Source organism: Phyllobates terribilis, unplaced genomic scaffold (genome assembly GCF_046119375.1).
Source record: "Phyllobates terribilis strain yellow unplaced genomic scaffold, ASM4611937v1 Scaffold_2__4_contigs__length_985480577, whole genome shotgun sequence".
In the NCBI taxonomy this organism is placed as follows: Eukaryota; Metazoa; Chordata; class Amphibia; order Anura; family Dendrobatidae; genus Phyllobates; species Phyllobates terribilis.
In genome coordinates, this window is record NW_027362762.1 from 911610463 (window position 1) to 911627264 (window position 16802).

The following is a 16802-nucleotide window of genomic DNA, read 5'->3' on the forward strand; positions in this document are numbered from 1 at the left end:
AGTCGGGCCTTTATGGCAGAGTGGCCGATGGAAGCCTCTCCTCAATGCAAGACATATGAAAGCCCCCATTGAGTTAGCTCAAAAACACGTGAAGGACTCCCAGACTATGAGAAATAAGATTCTCTGGTCTGTTGAGATGAAGAAAGAACTTTTTGGTGATAATTCTAAGCGGTATGTGTGGAGAAAACTAGGCATTGCTCATCATCTGCCCTTTACAATCCCAACAGTGAAACATGGTGGTGGCAGCATCATGCTATGGGGATGTTTTTCAGCTGCAGCGACTGCATGACTGGTTGCAATTAAAGTAAACATAAATGCGGCCAAGTACAGAGATATCCTGAATGAAAACCTCTTCCTGAGTGCTCTGGACCTCAGACTTGGTTTAAGGTTCACCGTCCAACAAGACAATGACCCTAAGCACACAGCTAAAACAACAAAGGAGTGGCTTCAGAACAACTGTGTGACCATTCTTGACTGGCCCAGCCAGAGCCCTGACCTAAACCCAATTGAGCATCTCTGGAGAGACCTAAAAATGGCTGTCCACCAACGTTCACCATCCAACCTGACGGAACTGGAGAGGATCTGCAAGGAAGAATGACAGAGGATCCCCAAATCCAGGTGTGAAAAACTTGTTGCATCATTCCCAAGAAGACTCATGGCTGTACTAGCTCAAAAGGGTGCTACTACTCATTACTGAGCAAAGGGTCTGAATATTTAAGACCATGTGATATTTAAGTTTTTCTTTTTTAATAAATTTGCAAAAATTTCTACATTTCTGTTTTTTTTTCAGTCAAGATGGGGTGCAGAGTGTACTTTAATGAGAAAAAATTAACTTTTTAGAATTTACCAAATGGCTGCAATGAAACAAAGAGTGAAAAATTTAAAGGGGTCTGAATACTTTCCGTACCCACTGTAAAAATGAGCCTTAGCATGTGACTTAGGCTAAGCTTTAGGAAGGCTCATTAAAGAGTTGATTTTGACTTTCAGGACTTTACATCCAATAAGTGGCACTAGTCCAGTCATCTTCCTCTCTGAAGAGGCTACTTCCATCTTTAAATTCACAGAAGAGCATTGCATGTCTTATAAGTCTCCAACATAACTGTTGAGGATGCAGGCGATTTATAGCTTTAGACAGACAGATATATGCTGCCTGGTGGTGGAACCAGGTGTAAGTGCTTGCTGTGGAGGCTTAATCATCTATCCTAGTTATGGTGGTGTATCGATGACATTCAAAATATTCACTCACTGGACTGTTAAAGTTATGCACTATTTCTGTCCATAGTTGCTGCTCCATTTGTCTGTTTAGAGCTCCATGTCTCTATTTGGAGCTCAAAGACAAGTAGAGAGAGCAGTTAATGTTTTCCTGCACTTGAGAGAGCTGAGTGGGCAACCCTTTCTGCATGATATGATAGATGTTGGATATCTTCCAGAGAGGCTGAGCGCATGCTATTTTTTCTCAAAAGCTGTCAGACTCCACTAAGTGGCACCACCAGCTGCTTGACTAGATGAGAGTTGGGTTGGCAAACAAGCTGATGACTGAGAGTATACACCTGTTTCCATGACATAATCAAGGATGAATATCTGGCACTACGATGGAGAAGGAGTAGTGTGATAAAGAGTATTTGTGGATGACAATGATGGTGATGATGACACAAACCTTTTACTACTTGAGAATGTGGACTGGTTAACAGAAAGAAAAGTGTGTGGAGGAGGGTTAGGAAGACTACTTGAGCTTCGCTCAGATAGTTTGCCGGCTTTTCTCAAAGAGCATATGATGCCGCTGCATGTGCTGATGTAAACCCATAGTTCCATACTTATTCAATCATAGACATTCACAGCTTATTTCCAGCTTATCAAAGATTCATTTGTCAGTAATGTTGAACAGAATTTCCACACCTGAGATGTCCCCAAGCACAACTCACCACCACCATGACCACAATCCGAGCTTTCAGGCACAATTGAGCCTCTTTCACCAACAGCACATGAAGTATTATCTGCTCCTGAGTAGAGATGAGCGTTGTTCTACTCGAACTGTTCGCCAATCTCAAATTCGAGCTGTTTTGGGCGGTGTTCGAGCCGTTCGGCGAACACGAACAATTTGAGAAAAATTCGGCTGTTCGAGGTTATGTTCGATAACTGTTCGTGCACCAAAATCATAACTGGATTTTTTCTCAGTAATGATGAAAATTAATGTTAATACGCAGTTTGAGTGTACAGCGGGGTGGGGGGAGGGGCAGGGGATGGATCTCTGCAGGAACAATGAAGATCTCCATTTTTTTTTCTCTTTCCCGCATTTGCAGTGGGGAGGTGCAATCTGTCAGCCTATCAGCAGCGCACACACGGAGCGAAGTGCTTTTTTTCACACAAGCAAGGGCATGTGTCATTGGCAGTGTATGTCACATGTCCTTGCCCTATAAGACCAAGCCATTTTCCCCGTCGCCACCATTTTCTCACTGCTGCAGCTGCGTGTTAGACGGCACCGCTGTTGCTGTGTGCGCTATACCTTGTTAATTTCAAGCCAATTTTCGCACAAATATACAGATAGCTTGGGAGTAGGGAATAGTTGTGATTGCAGTCCTTTTAAGGACTAGGTTACAGCATTTCCTACGACTTTTATCAGGGAGGTCTGTGCTCTTAAATAGATAGGTTGTGGGAGTAAAGACTAATTGTAATTGGAGTCCTTTTCAGGACTAGGTTACATGAGTTCCTATCAGTTTTTGCCAGGCAGGTCTGTGCCAGTGCTGTGCAAGTTTTTTTCACAGCATTTGGCTGAATCTAGCAAAGCTAATCCTTTTTGGCCTATTGCAGAGTGTGTTAGTCAGTGGAGTAGCCTATCTGTGTTGCAAGATATAACACCTGTGTATAGAATACCAATTTTTTTACTGCACCTAGTGAAGTAAAATCTTTTGGGCATAGCATCATTCTATTAGTCCATCTATACTGACCTCCATCAGGTTGCAAACTGAATATAATTTTTTTCTGCATCTAGCTCTGAAAAAATATTTGGGCTTCTAGCAGTGTGTGGGACTTGGTCTATTAGTCCATCTATACTGACCTCCATCAGGTTGCAAATTAAAAATATTTTTTTTCTTCATTTAGCTCTGAAAAAATATTTGGGCTTCTAGCAGTGTGTGGGACTTGTTCTATTAGTCATTCTATACTGACCTCCAGCAGGTTGCAAATTGAATATAATTTTTTTCTGCATCTAGCTCTGAAAAAATAGTTGGGCTTCTAGCGGTGTGTGGGACTTGGTCTATTAGTCCATCTATACTGACCTCCATCAGGTTGCAAATTAAAAATATTTTTTTTCTGCATCTAGCTCTGAAAAAATATTTGGGCTTCTAGCAGTGTGTGGGACTTGGTCTATTAGTCCATCTATACTGACCTCCATCAGGTTGCAAATTAAAAATAATTTTTTTCTGCATCTAGCTCTGAAAAAATATTTGGGCTTCTAGCAGTGTGTGGGACTTGGTCTATTAGTCCATCTATACTGACCTCCATCAGGTTGCAAATTAAAAATAATTTTTTTCTGCATCTAGCTCTGAAAAAATATTTGGGCTTCTAGCAGTGTGTGGGACTTGGTCTATTAGTCCATCTATACTGACCTCCATCAGGTTGCAAATTAAAAATAATTTTTTTCTTCATTTAGCTCTGAAAAAATATTTGGGCTTCTAGCAGTGTGTGGGACTTGTTCTATTAGTCCTTCTATACTGACCTCCAGCAGGTTGCAAATTGAATATAATTTTTTTCTGCATCTAGCTCTGAAAAAATAGTTGGGCTTCTAGCGGTGTGTGGGACTTGGTCTACTAGTCCATCTATACTGACCTCCATCAGGTTGCAAATTAAAAATAATTTTTTTCTGCATCTAGCTCTGAAAAAATATTTGGGCTTCTAGCAGTGTGTGGGACTTGGTCTATTAGTCCATCTATACTGACCTCCATCAGGTTGCAAATTAAAAATAATTTTTTTCTGCATCTAGCTCTGAAAAAATATTTGGGCTTCTAGCGGTGTGTGGGACTTGGTCTATTAGTCCATCTATACTGACCTCCATCAGGTTGCAAATTAAAAATAATTTTTTTCTGCATCTAGCTCTGAAAAAATATTTGGGCTTCTAGCAGTGTGTGGGACTTGGTCTATTAGTCCATCTATACTGACCTCCATCAGGTTGCAAATTAAAAATAATTTTTTTCTGCATCTAGCTCTGAAAAAATATTCGGGCTTCTAGCTGTGTGTGGGACTTGGTCTATTAGTCCATCTATACTGACCTCCATCAGGTTGCAAATTAAAAATAATTTTTTTCTGCATCTAGCTCTGAAAAAATATTTGGGCTTCTAGCAGTGTGTGGGACTTGGTCTATTAGTCCATCTATACTGACCTCCATCAGGTTGCAAATTAAAAATAATTTTTATCTGCATCTACAGTACCTCTGAAAAAATATTTGGGCTTCTAGCAGTGTGTGGGACTATTTGTATTAGTCCATCTATACTGACCTCCATCAGGTTGCAAATTCAAAATAATTTTTTTCTGCATCTAACCCAGCCAATAGTTTTGGCCTAATACCACAGTTTGGCCACTCAGCTCTGCTCGGTTACCATCCATTGTTTTTTTGTGCAAACAACTCCAGAGTTGTGAATTAGGTAACCACCAAAATGAGTGGAAAAAGGCCTGCTGCTGGTGGAAAGGGGAATAGGCGTGTTGGGAAGGGGAAAAAAGGTTGTGTCCGTGGGGTAGGTGTTAAAGCAACAGTAACATCTGCAGAAGAAAGACCATCTTCCAGCCAAACTAAAATGTCTACTTCTTTTAGCGGACAATGTGATAAGATCCCTTTCTTACGGCCACACCAATCGCTACAAATTCCAGATGAGGCACAAAAACAGCAGGTGCTTCAACGGATATCAAGTGCTCCTTTAAGTGGGCTCTCCTCCACATCAACTTCAACATCACAAATACTCCAGTCCTCAAAGGTGTCACCCAAATCGCACTTGCTTTCTCACAGCTCCCAAATCTCCAGCTGCCCGTCTGAGTATGAGGTAGAACAGATGGTTGAGTCTGCAGAGCTGTTTACTCATTCTATAGCCTGGGAATCAGAGGTCGACTCCAGCGCTTCTGTGAATCCAGACGAGGAAATGATCTGCACTGATGCCCAGAATCTTTATGAGTCAGATCCAGGACCAGACGCAGAAGGTTCTGACCATAATGTAGACCCTCATTCCCAAACTGTAACTCCTGTTGGTGGAGACAATGAGGAAGACGATGATAAGACTCAAATACCTGATTGGAGCGACAACTTTAGTTTTTTGTCAGGGCAGGAACAGGTTGGCTCTGAGGACGACGGGTGTGATAACGCACAGGGTGATGATGATGAGGTCGGAGATCCCACTTACTGTCAACCCACAGTCAGCCAAGAGATGAGGTCAGCAGAGGAGGTGGAGGAAGATGCTAGTGACGACGAGGTCAGGTTGCGCCTTCCTGGACAGAGACGTAGTACTGGAAGCACGTCAACAACTGCATCCTCAAACACAACTCTGCCTCTCACCACAAGTCGTGGTGGCTCTTCAGGTCGCATGGGTGCTAAGCCTTGCATAGCCTGGGCATTTTTTCAGATCGATAAAGATGACCCAACTCGTGTTATCTGTAACATTTGTCAGCAAAAGCTAAGTAGAGGCCAAAAAATACATAGTTTGAGTACTTCATGCATGAACCGGCACATGGACATGAAGCATAAGTTGCAGTGGGAAGCTCAGTGTGCTACAATGCGGCCTAGCCGGCCGGGCCAACCACCGTCTGCCATATCTTGTGCATCTGCGGCCTCTTCATCCTCTGTGACTGGGGGGACAGCAGTCACACCTGTTTTGGGGCGCAGACCTGCCACCTCTTTACCCGCAACAGCCAGCGTGATTGGCAGGTCATCATTTTCTTTGGAGGTGGTAACACCAGCTGGTGTTGAGCGCTGTCCGACATCGATAGCACCACCTTTGGATCAAGGCAACCTAACATGTCCGCCTGCATCTTCCTCACAGACCGGCAGTTTGCCGGGGACACCCTTATCAACCCCGTCTAAGCACAATAGCCAGCCCTCGGTCCCTCAGATGTGGACAAGTAAAAGACCATTTCCTCCTAGCCATGAGAAAGCTAAGAGGTTGAATTTCACCATCTGCAAGCTCTTGGCTACAGAAATGCTGCCTTTCCGCCTGGTGGACACAGAGGATTTTCGAGACCTTATGTCCGTCGCAGTGCCCCAGTACCAGATGCCCAGTCGGCACTACTTCTCAAAGAAAGGTGTGCCTGCGCTCCACCAGCATGTCGCACACAACATCACCGCTTCTTTGAGAAACTCTGTGTGTGACAGGGTGCATTTCACCACAGACACTTGGACGAGTAGGCATGGACAGGGGTGTTACATGTCGCTGACTGGGCACTGGGTAACTATGGTGACAGCAGGACAAGGGGCTGCTGTCCAAGTCTTGCCGTCCCCACGAGTTGTGCGTCAATCCTCTTTATGTCAAAGTTCCTCCACTGCTTCTGCCTCCTCAACCTCCTCTCGGTCTTCCACCTGCACCCAAAGCCTGTCTGGTCATGCCACAAGCTTTCTAACTGCGCAGAAGGGATCCTGCACACCTCCTTACTATGCTGGCAGTAGGGCTCAACGTCATCAGGCGGTTTTTACATTGAAATGTCTGGGAAATATGAGTCACACAGCTGAGGAGTTGTGGTCAGCTCTGGAGAACCAATTTCATGAATGGTTGTCTCCACTGGACCTGAAACCAGGGAAGGCCGTGTGCGACAATGCTGCAAACCTGGGTGCGGCCCTTCGCCGGGGCAATGTCACACACGTGCCTTGTATGACTCACGTGTTGAACCTGGTTGTCCAGCAATTTTTAGCCCACTATCCCAGACTAGATGGCCTTCTGCAGAGGGCACGGTCGCTGTGTGCTCACTTCCGCCGTTCGCATCCCGCAGCTTAACGACTTACATCTCTACAGAAGTCGTTGGGCCTGCCACTTCACCGGCTAAAATGCGATGTGCCTACTCGGTGGAATTCAACTCTGCACATGTTGCAGCGACTGTGGCAGCACCGACAAGCCCTGGTGCAATACGTTCTGACGTATAGCCTGGGCCAACGAGATTCAGAGGTGGGGCAAATCACGCTGGAGGAGTGGTCTCAGATCAGGGACCTATGCACCCTTCTGCACAGTTTTGAAATGGCGACGAAGATGTTTAGTGCTGACGATGCCATTATCAGCATGACTATTCCGGTGATTTACATGCTGGAGCACATGTTAAACAGAATTCGGAGTCAGGTGGTGGCACAAGAGGAGGTGGAGGAAGTAGAGGAGGAGGAGTTGTATGCGGAAGGGCTAACATCTGCAAGGTCCAGAAGGTCGGCAGCACCAAGGCGGCAGGCATGTGAGGGTGGGGGAGATGGTTTTACCAGGGCCCATGGTAGCAGCCAAACTAGTGAGGAAGGTGCAGGAGCCCAGGAAGAAGTGGAGGACTAACTGATGGAAGACTCATCAGATGAGGAAGACCTTGATCACATTTCTGTTGTGTGAGGTTGGGTGGAGAGGACAGAGGAAGGAAGCATGATTGTTACCTCGCCACCAACACAACAGGGACTTGGTGCTCCTGGATGCGCAACACACATGAGTGCCTTCTTGCTGCACTACCCTCGAATTGTGAGAATTAGAAATAATCCTGACTACTGGGTTGCCACACTGTTAGATCCCCGGTACAAAAGTAAATTTGCAGAAATTATTCCTGCCATAGAAAGGGATGCACGCATGCAGGAGTATCAGCAGAGACTGTTGCAGAATCTTACATGTGCTTTTCCACAAAACACAAGTGGTGCACGTAGTGAATCTCACAGTTCCAACTTGCCAACCGTGGGACCGGCAAGTGTTCAGCACTCAAACCGTAACAGAACCACAGTATCTGCTGGTAACATCAATTTTGCGGAATCATTTCACCACTTTTTTAGCCCATCCTTTGCAAGGCCACAGGAGACAAGAAGTCTGACACATAGTCAACGCCTAGAGACGATGGTACAGGAGTATCTCCAAGTAAACATTGAAGCCACGACTATGTCACTGGACCCTTGCTCTTTTTGGGCTTCCAATCTGGATAAATGGCCGGAGCTAGCCACTTACGCCTTGGAGATCTTGTCATGCCCCGCAGCCAGCGTTCTGTCTGAACGTGTGTTCAGCGCTGCTGGTGGTGTGCTGACAGATAAGCGCACGCGACTCTCCACTGATAATGTAGACAGACTCACGTTCATAAAGATGAACAAATCATGGATCCGAAATGACTTTTCTACCCCTGTGTCATCCTGGGGAGAGTAAAAGCTTGATGATTGGTTAAAATCACCCTACCAACCGTTTTAAGCTTTCAAATTACTAATCATGTTTATCTGTATCTTGACTGGAAAATAATTTGGGCTTTGTAGCAGTGTGCAGCACTGATCCTATTAGGCCATCTATACTAAAGCTTCACCAGATTTAAAATTAAAAATAATTTTTAGCTGCATCTAGCCCGGAAAATAATTTTGGGGCTCCGAGATGCGCAAGACACATAAGTGCCTTCTTGCTGCACTACCTGCAGCATGACCCTCATATTGTCAGAATTCGAAGTAATCATGACTACTGGGTTGCCACACTCTTAGATCCCCCAAACTTTTCGATCAACCTTTTCATTTTAATAAAGACCAAAAAAATGGTCATTTTTGAAATTATAAGCATTAGCAGGTTGTTAGAAACTGAAATCAAACAGTTTTCAACTCAAAACTTTATTCTAGGTGATGTTACATTTTCACATAGGACCCCTTGTTCGAAAGGAGCTTCTGAACTCTCTCGTCCATTGAATTTGTCAGGTTTTGGATGGTTTCTGCTTCAATTGTTTTGCATGAGGACAGAATACCCTCCCAGAGCTGTTGCTTAGATGTGAACTGCCTCCCGCCATCATAGACACTCCTTTTAATGATGCTCCAAAGGTTCTGAATGGGGTAGAGGTCAGGGGAGCATGGGGGTCACACCATAAGTTTGTCCCCTTTTATGCCCATATCAGCCAGAGATGCAGATGTTTTATGTGCAGCATGAGATGGTGCATTATCATGCAGAAAAATGATCTTGCTGTGAAATACACGGTTCTTCTTCTTGAACCATGGCAGGAAGTGCTGTTTGAGAAAATCCACATACATTATGGAGTTCATCTTTAGCGCCTTCAGGGATCCTAAAGGGGCCGACAATCTCTCTCCCCATGATTCCAGCCCAAAACATTACTCCACCTCCTCCTTGTTGGCGCTGTAGCCGTGTTTGCGTGGGGTGTCCATCAACCAGCCATCCTCCACTCCATCCATCTGGACCATCGAGCGCTGCACGGCACTCATCCGTGAACAAAACAGTTTTGAAATCAGTCTTCATGTAATGTTTGGCCCACTGGAGCCGTTTCTGCTTGTGTGAAGTGGATAGAGGAGGTCGACAGGATGGCACATGCACAGCTGCAAACCTCTGAAGGACCCTGCATCTTGTTGTTCGGGGGACGTTGGAGGCACAAGCAGCTTCAAAAACTTGTCTGCTGCTATGACAAGGCTTTTTTGCCGCTGCTCTTTCAACCTGACGTAATTGCCTGTAGGAAAGAGTCCTCAATTTGCCCTTATCAGCATGCACACGTGTGTACTGTGAATCAGCTACATACTTCTTGATTGCCAAGACACTTCATCCTGATCATCGCACAATGTTGATTGTAGTCATGCCTTGACCTAAACACTCCACAATTTGTTGCTTCTCAGCAGCCGACACATCCTTTTTCTTTCCCATTTTGGCAGAAAATGTAGGCTGCTTAATAATGTGAGAGAGCCTTCTTAAGTAGTCTTGCCTTTCATTGGACACACCTGCCAAACTAATTAGCACAGGTGTCTGCAATTGCTTACAGTGATATAAAGAGCCCTGACACACATCACCATCAATGAGTTTAACTGACAAACAAACAAATTCTTCCCTTATCACTCCTAAACACTTTTTGTATAATAATTTGGAACGCAGTGTACATGTGCTTTTCCACAAAACACCAGTGGTTCACGTAGTGAATCTTACAGTTCTAACTTGCCAACCATGGTCTGTATGGAGTTGTTCAAAAAAGGGCCCAAAATTAAGATAACATAGATGGGAGAGGTCTCTATGAATAGGAATTCCTAAGTATTTGATACCCTGTGAGGGCCAGGCAAAGGGAAAGTTGGACTGGATGGAATCCTATATGGATTTGGGGAGGGAGACATTGAGGGCCTCAGACTTCGCTGCATTGATTTTAAAATTTTACCATGTAACAAAGTGATCTATTTCAGCCATAACAGCATGGATGGATATATGTGATTGAGTGATATATACTAGGACATCATCAGCAAATAGAGAGCACTTGTACTCGGTGCCTCCCACCTCAATCCACCTAATATTGGGGTTATGGCGAATTGATGAGAGCAGGTGCTCCGTCACTAGGATGTATAAGAGAGGGGACAGAGGACATCACTGCCTTGTCCCATTGGTGATTGTGAAAGGTGATGAAAATGTTCTGACGCACCCCCTGGGCCTTGGGACACCCGGAGCCGGACCCTTTTTGGTGGATGCTGGTGGTTGTAGTCTTCGTGGCGGCGACCCAGTTCCGTGGCTCAGGGCGGTCAAACCAGTGGCGGAACTATTTATGTGGTTTTCATGTTTAAATGTCCGACTACGCCACCCGTGGATTGCGGTCAGAGTGAACCGCCGCTACAGGGCAGACCACTGAGGCTGGTGTTGTGGGTGCAGCAGAGCGTAGCATAACTCCCCACGGGAGGAGTATAGCCTCAGGGCAGTGTATGCGGAGGATGAGGGTGATGGTGCAGGGCAGCAGCAATAACGACACGGAGTCAGTGATGCAGTTCAGGGCCTTTACTCACAGTTCTTATTATCCAGACCACGTCTGCAGGTAACGGCTGCCCACGTCGTACTGTGCTCACCAGGTGAGGGGCTCAGACAACTCCCAGATAACTTTGGAGCACTTCACAGGACCCCCTTTGTGTGTCCTTTGTCTGGCCTTTCTTACCAACACTTCTGTCCGGCTGCCTCGGGCCTCCTCTTGGTAAACTTGGCGCCAGTTTCCCTGACCCTATGTGGTGCCTTCCTAGCGGGTGTAGCGAGGGGCTGCGCCACATAAAATGTCAGAGCCTCCGGTTTCTAGCTGAGGGTCGTTTCCTGCCTCCACTAGTTCGGGGACCGGTCTCCCCCTTTGGCCTGACCCCTCCACGCAGGTGGATTCGGGCGTGCGGTGGCGACTCGCCCGTCCGCACCCCTGGGATCCCTTCATTCCTCGTTCCTGGAGCCTTCTCCGCTCCTCTTCCTTCCTTCTCCCTCTTCCAGGCCTGGGCCTCTGTTACTAGGCCCGCCTCCGGAGCAGAGCTCATGCAGAGCCCCTGCTCCCTGCCACTTCTGCTCAGACTTCTCTGCACTGAACTAAGATGGTGCCCACCTTTTATACTCCCTTCTCAATGCACCCAGGAACTGCTTCCTCCCTGCTCCTGCACTACAGGGTTCCCCTTCCTCAGTGTTCCCTCCCCCCACTCCAGCCAGGGACAGGGACTGTCGTGCCCATCTCAGGGGCATATTGGTCGCCCTGCCCCACGGCAATGTGGTGTAATGCATGCAGGTGTCGGGTCCTGATCCACACTCCATCCTTACCTGAGAGTGAGATATCACACCTCTGGGTGAGGTGCAATACGTCTGTAGCAACCGAGCCCTCAGGGTGCTACAGTTCCATTTATCTTCAGCCTAGGTGACGTATTGCGATACAGGGCCGTGATTTTGGCTATAAAAGGGTCCCCTAGACCCCTACCCCAAGCTTTTTAAGAGAATCATATATGGCGTGCCAGGAGACTCTATGGAATGCTTTCTCAGCATCCAACGAGAGTATCTAATTACAAATTTTTAACTGCATCTAGCCCAGGAAATACTTTGTGCCTAGTAGCAGTGTCTGCTAGTGAGCGGATTATCCAGGCTGTTAAGCAAGCTGCACCACCTGTAGTTTAGACACTTAATTTTTTCAAAGGAAATGCTTCGGGACCATGGGATACTTAGTGAAGAGCATCAGGAGGCACCCCAAGGCATAGGGGCTGGGACTGGCAGTAGGATGCCTTGCGGTGGACAGCCGAGCTCGATCCTTATAAAAGCTTTTTAACTGCAGCAGCTTTAGTGGATGCTACTGGAGCTGGAATTACCGCGGCTGCTGGCATGAGACTTGCCCTCCAATAGATCCTTGTAAATGGATTTAAAGTGTATTCATTCAAATTAGGGAGACAATTTAAATTAAAAAGCTTAGAGCTGCCTCCACCACAGGGGGGCTCGCTCGACCCACCAGCGGACAGGCACCAGTATTGGGAGAGGGGGGCTGGCCGTCAGGGTTCACCGCGGCTCTGGCACAAACCCGGCGACACGGAGGTGGCACGGGCAGGAGTGGACTGGCCGTGTCGGCTTCTCACTTTTTGGATTTTAGAAGGGCATGACATGCCTATATCTGTGTCTCCCCCTCCTTTTACTCCTCCACCTCTTTTATTTTCGCATGACTATATGTACTTGTCACTTTTCCATGTGTTAGTTATGTCTTCTGAGCAGTTTGTCAGCTTTTGGACACCTTTGAAGGTGTTTTCTATGTGTTTCTATGTGTTTTTGTTTGCCTGCCATTGGTTTTAACGGTGTTCGAAGGTGTTCGACGAACAGTTAGACGAACAGTTCGGCGAACACACGGGTGTTCGACGAACCGAACCGAACTCGAACACTACGGGGGTGGCTCAACACTACTCCTGAGTCGACTACAGATTTTTCCTCTGATGATCTTTTAGCTGCAAGTAGTGATGAGCGAGTATGTTTTGTTAACCCTTTCGCCGAGTATGCTCGGCCGAGCACCGAGTATTTATAGCGTGCTCGGGCTCTAAGTTTTCGTCGCTCCGTGAACATGATTTGCGACTGTTTGACAGATTTAATACATGTGAGGAATGCCTGTTTTTCCAGCATTACTCACATGCAATAAATCTGTCAAACAGTCGCAAATCATGTTCACGGAGCGATTCAAACACATCACCGAGCAGCTGTAAATACTCGGAGCTCGGCCCGAGCATACTCTGCGAAATGGTTAACAGAACATACTCGCTCAACACTAGTTATTTGCTATTTATTCCATTAGACTCTCCACTTCTTCCTAACTAATATGCTTGCCAGAGGCCAATTGAGACCTGTGTTTGATACTTCTACTTCCTGGACAGCCCGGTGCATGGTGGTTCTGCTGCTGCTTGTTGACTCCCACATTTTTAGCTGTGGTATGGTGTTTTTTCCTTTCACACTTTCCTGTCCATTGCCATTGCCATTTTTTCTCTTACCATACATTTTGTACACTTGAAAATGATCATTTCCAAAACTGCTTATCCACACTTATCAAACCTTTGGAAAAAAAGGAATGAAAAATAAATGCTAGGAAGTTTATACGTGACTCCCAAAAAGCCTACTGCAATAACAGCCCTGCATGGTGTGGCATGTACGGAGCTCAATTTTGCACACTTGTAAAGGGAATCTGTCACCAGGTTTTCGCTGTTTATTTTTTCTATTTCAAAGAAGCATGATGTAGAGGAAGAAATCCTGATTCCAGTAATGTATCACTTACTGGGTTGCTTGCAGTCATTTTGATAAAATGTACCGTTCTCTGAATGCTGACCTCTGTATGACCCCGTCCACACCACTGATTGACAGATTGCTATGTACACTGTGCTTAGGTTCCCCAGAGCTCAGGAAGATGGAGGATTACATGACAGCAGGTTTTCTAACCATCTAGTGAAAATTTGTTGATAAAACAGTGATTTTATCAAAAATACTGCAAGCAACCCAGTAAATCACACAGTGCTGGAATCAGGGGTTCTGCCTCTACATTATGCTGCTCCCAGATTAGGTGAAAAAAACCTGATGACATATGCCCTTAAAAAAATCATGAGAAATACAGAAAAATAAAAAAAAAATAATGCACAAGTAATGCAAAAAGTTGTCGCTCATCAGCCAGCCAGCAAGCATTCTTTCTATGGTTAATTTAACATTTTTGTTATGTCTAAAAAATAAAACTGAGGCCTTGAACTACCTTCCTGGTTTATAGTGCTTGAAAATCAAAAAGTTTTATTCACAGGCAGCAGCAAAAGCTGCCCTACTTGATTATATCATGTTTCAATCAATTCACACAGAATTTGCAACTTTTGGCACCTCTCCTTTCTCTCTCACTATCACTCATATCTTATATCTTTAGTGCTGCAGTAGTACAGAACACTTTGTCCAATATTTGAGACCTTTATCTCCCCATCTCTAATGCTGAGCTGTGCACTCTGAGGTTCTCTCTCTAGGATATAAAACCCTAAGGGCTGCTGCTTTCTCTGCCTCAGCTTTTATACAGACTCTGATAGTCCCTCATGATTGGCTTTGCTATACTATGTGATGGCTGTGCCTGAGGCCATGTGAGCCCTCTCTGACTGATAAAATCTTCGACAACATGTCCAATGCTACCAGAATTTTTTTGGGTCATACATGTGAATTGAATAGCAAAGTGATAGAATCCATGAGAACCTGCTAATTTCATAAAATTTTGCACAATGGTGATAACTAGCTTTGATTGATCAGTGAAATGCTCGCGTGCACGGTACTCGAATCGAGCATGCCGGGCGCTCGGAAGTGCTCGACTCGAGTAGCAAGCATAATGGAACTGAATGGCAAACTCAAGCATTTTTCCAGAATATGGAAAAATTATCTCTCTCTCTCTGCACCCTGCTCAAATAATTCAAATGACTGCACACTTGAGCACCGTTCAATACTCGGCACTGCTCGATGTTCGAACGAGCACCCCGATCCGCCCCGATTGAGTATCGAGCAGTGCAGAGCACACTCGCCCATCACTAGTGATGACCCATGAATTGAATTACTCATCTCTAGTGCTGACAATTTCAGCTACACATCATATTGACAAGAAAAATGACGCTCCAACCAGATGTCAATGTATTTATAAATTTCCTGGATGAGTATTGGAGAAATGGCCCAAGGCAGAGTTTTGAAAAAATGCTCTGCAATTTGTAATCTGTGAGGAACACCAATATTCCTTAAATTACATGTCATAAGGGCTGACAACTTATTTTAATTGGTTTTAGCGTTTTAACATTTAATAGTTAAAATGTATAACTATTATTTAAGGTGAAAATGATGGTAAAAATGCAATGAAATCAATATTTGATCAATGATCTAATCCACATGGGAATAAAGCAATTAAATATGTTAACATATTGGCCACTGAGTGTCAGTATTTCACTTTCATCATTAACACTCCCAACTTGAAATAGTTTGAAGTTAAAATCATTTGGATTCATGCTGTTTTCTTCCTTTTAACAGATTAATTAATGACTATAACAACATGATTCTTTAATTATAGGGATTAACCAAAAATACATCCATTCATGTGATATGTCTATAGCCTATGTGGGGGGATATTATATCTGCAATGGATTCAGGAAACTTTGGAAGAACATTTCAGATTTCCGGTAAAAAACAGGTCATTAATGTTTTGGGGGCTGTTATCTTAATATGACAGTATCATAGTATCTAGGACAAGAGGTCTTCAGGTGCTTTCGCTTTCTTCTACCATGCCATCAAGACACTTCAGAAGAAAGCACCTGTGGATATCTTTGAGCTGTGCCCCCTACCGATCACTAGAACGAAGGAGTTCTGAGGATTAGTTTCTTTCTGCTTTTAACATTTCATTTCAAGTCAATTGACTGTAATGCACAGAATGTTGCAAGCCCTTGTAGTAATCAGAGGGATCTCAGCTTCCAAATATCCACTGACTCTATCTAATGACATATCTACAAAGTTATCTATTTTAGAGCATACCCCATGAACTTAAGATAATACGCATTCAGAAAATAACCTGCTGTTTAAATCAAGTTTACATGTTAAACATATCTTAAAAATGTATATTTTTCTGAAATGTTCCTAATATTTATGGAAATAAATCCTGAAACCTTGCAGGGCCATTGGTTCTTTTCTCCTGATCTCCTGTCTATCAAACTGATTACAGTCATAGTAAGGGGCAGTCTTTCAATTACGTATCACTAGAATTATTTAACTCGCCACTCTTTCCACCGCAAGGGCAGAATGGTGACTCAGTGGTTACCACTGCAGCCATGCATTGCCGGGGCCATGGGTTCAAATCCCACCAAGGACAACATCTGCAAGGAGTTTAAATGTTCTCCCCATGTTGGTGTGGGTTTCATATGGGTTCTCCAGTTTCCTCCCACACTTCAAAGACATTCTGATAGCAAATTTAGATCGTGAGCCCCAATGGGGACAGAGTTGATAATGTCTGTAAAGTGCAATAGAATTAATGGTGCTATATAAGTGAATAAGATAAATAATTAAAAAATGAAGGAAAGCAGTGAAATTGGAGCAATGGAGCAAAGCAAAGGTCAATAAAGAGGTCCAACAAGCTTCACTGTTAAAACAGATAAAATACAATTTATCTTTACAATGATGCATTAAAGCGGGATTCACATTATTTGGAAATCCATACTTTCTGTCATACTTTGAGTATTGGTGTATTCATCCAATCATTTGATGAATTCACTATTGCTGGAAGTGTGACAATGAGGTAGGATTCTAGATTATGTGGATTCTGCTCTTATGATCATTGATGCAGTAAAGTTTTTTTTTTATCAAGCTTTTAGTTTAGTGAGCGCAAGCCAGTGGATAATTGCTGGGTCAATGTAT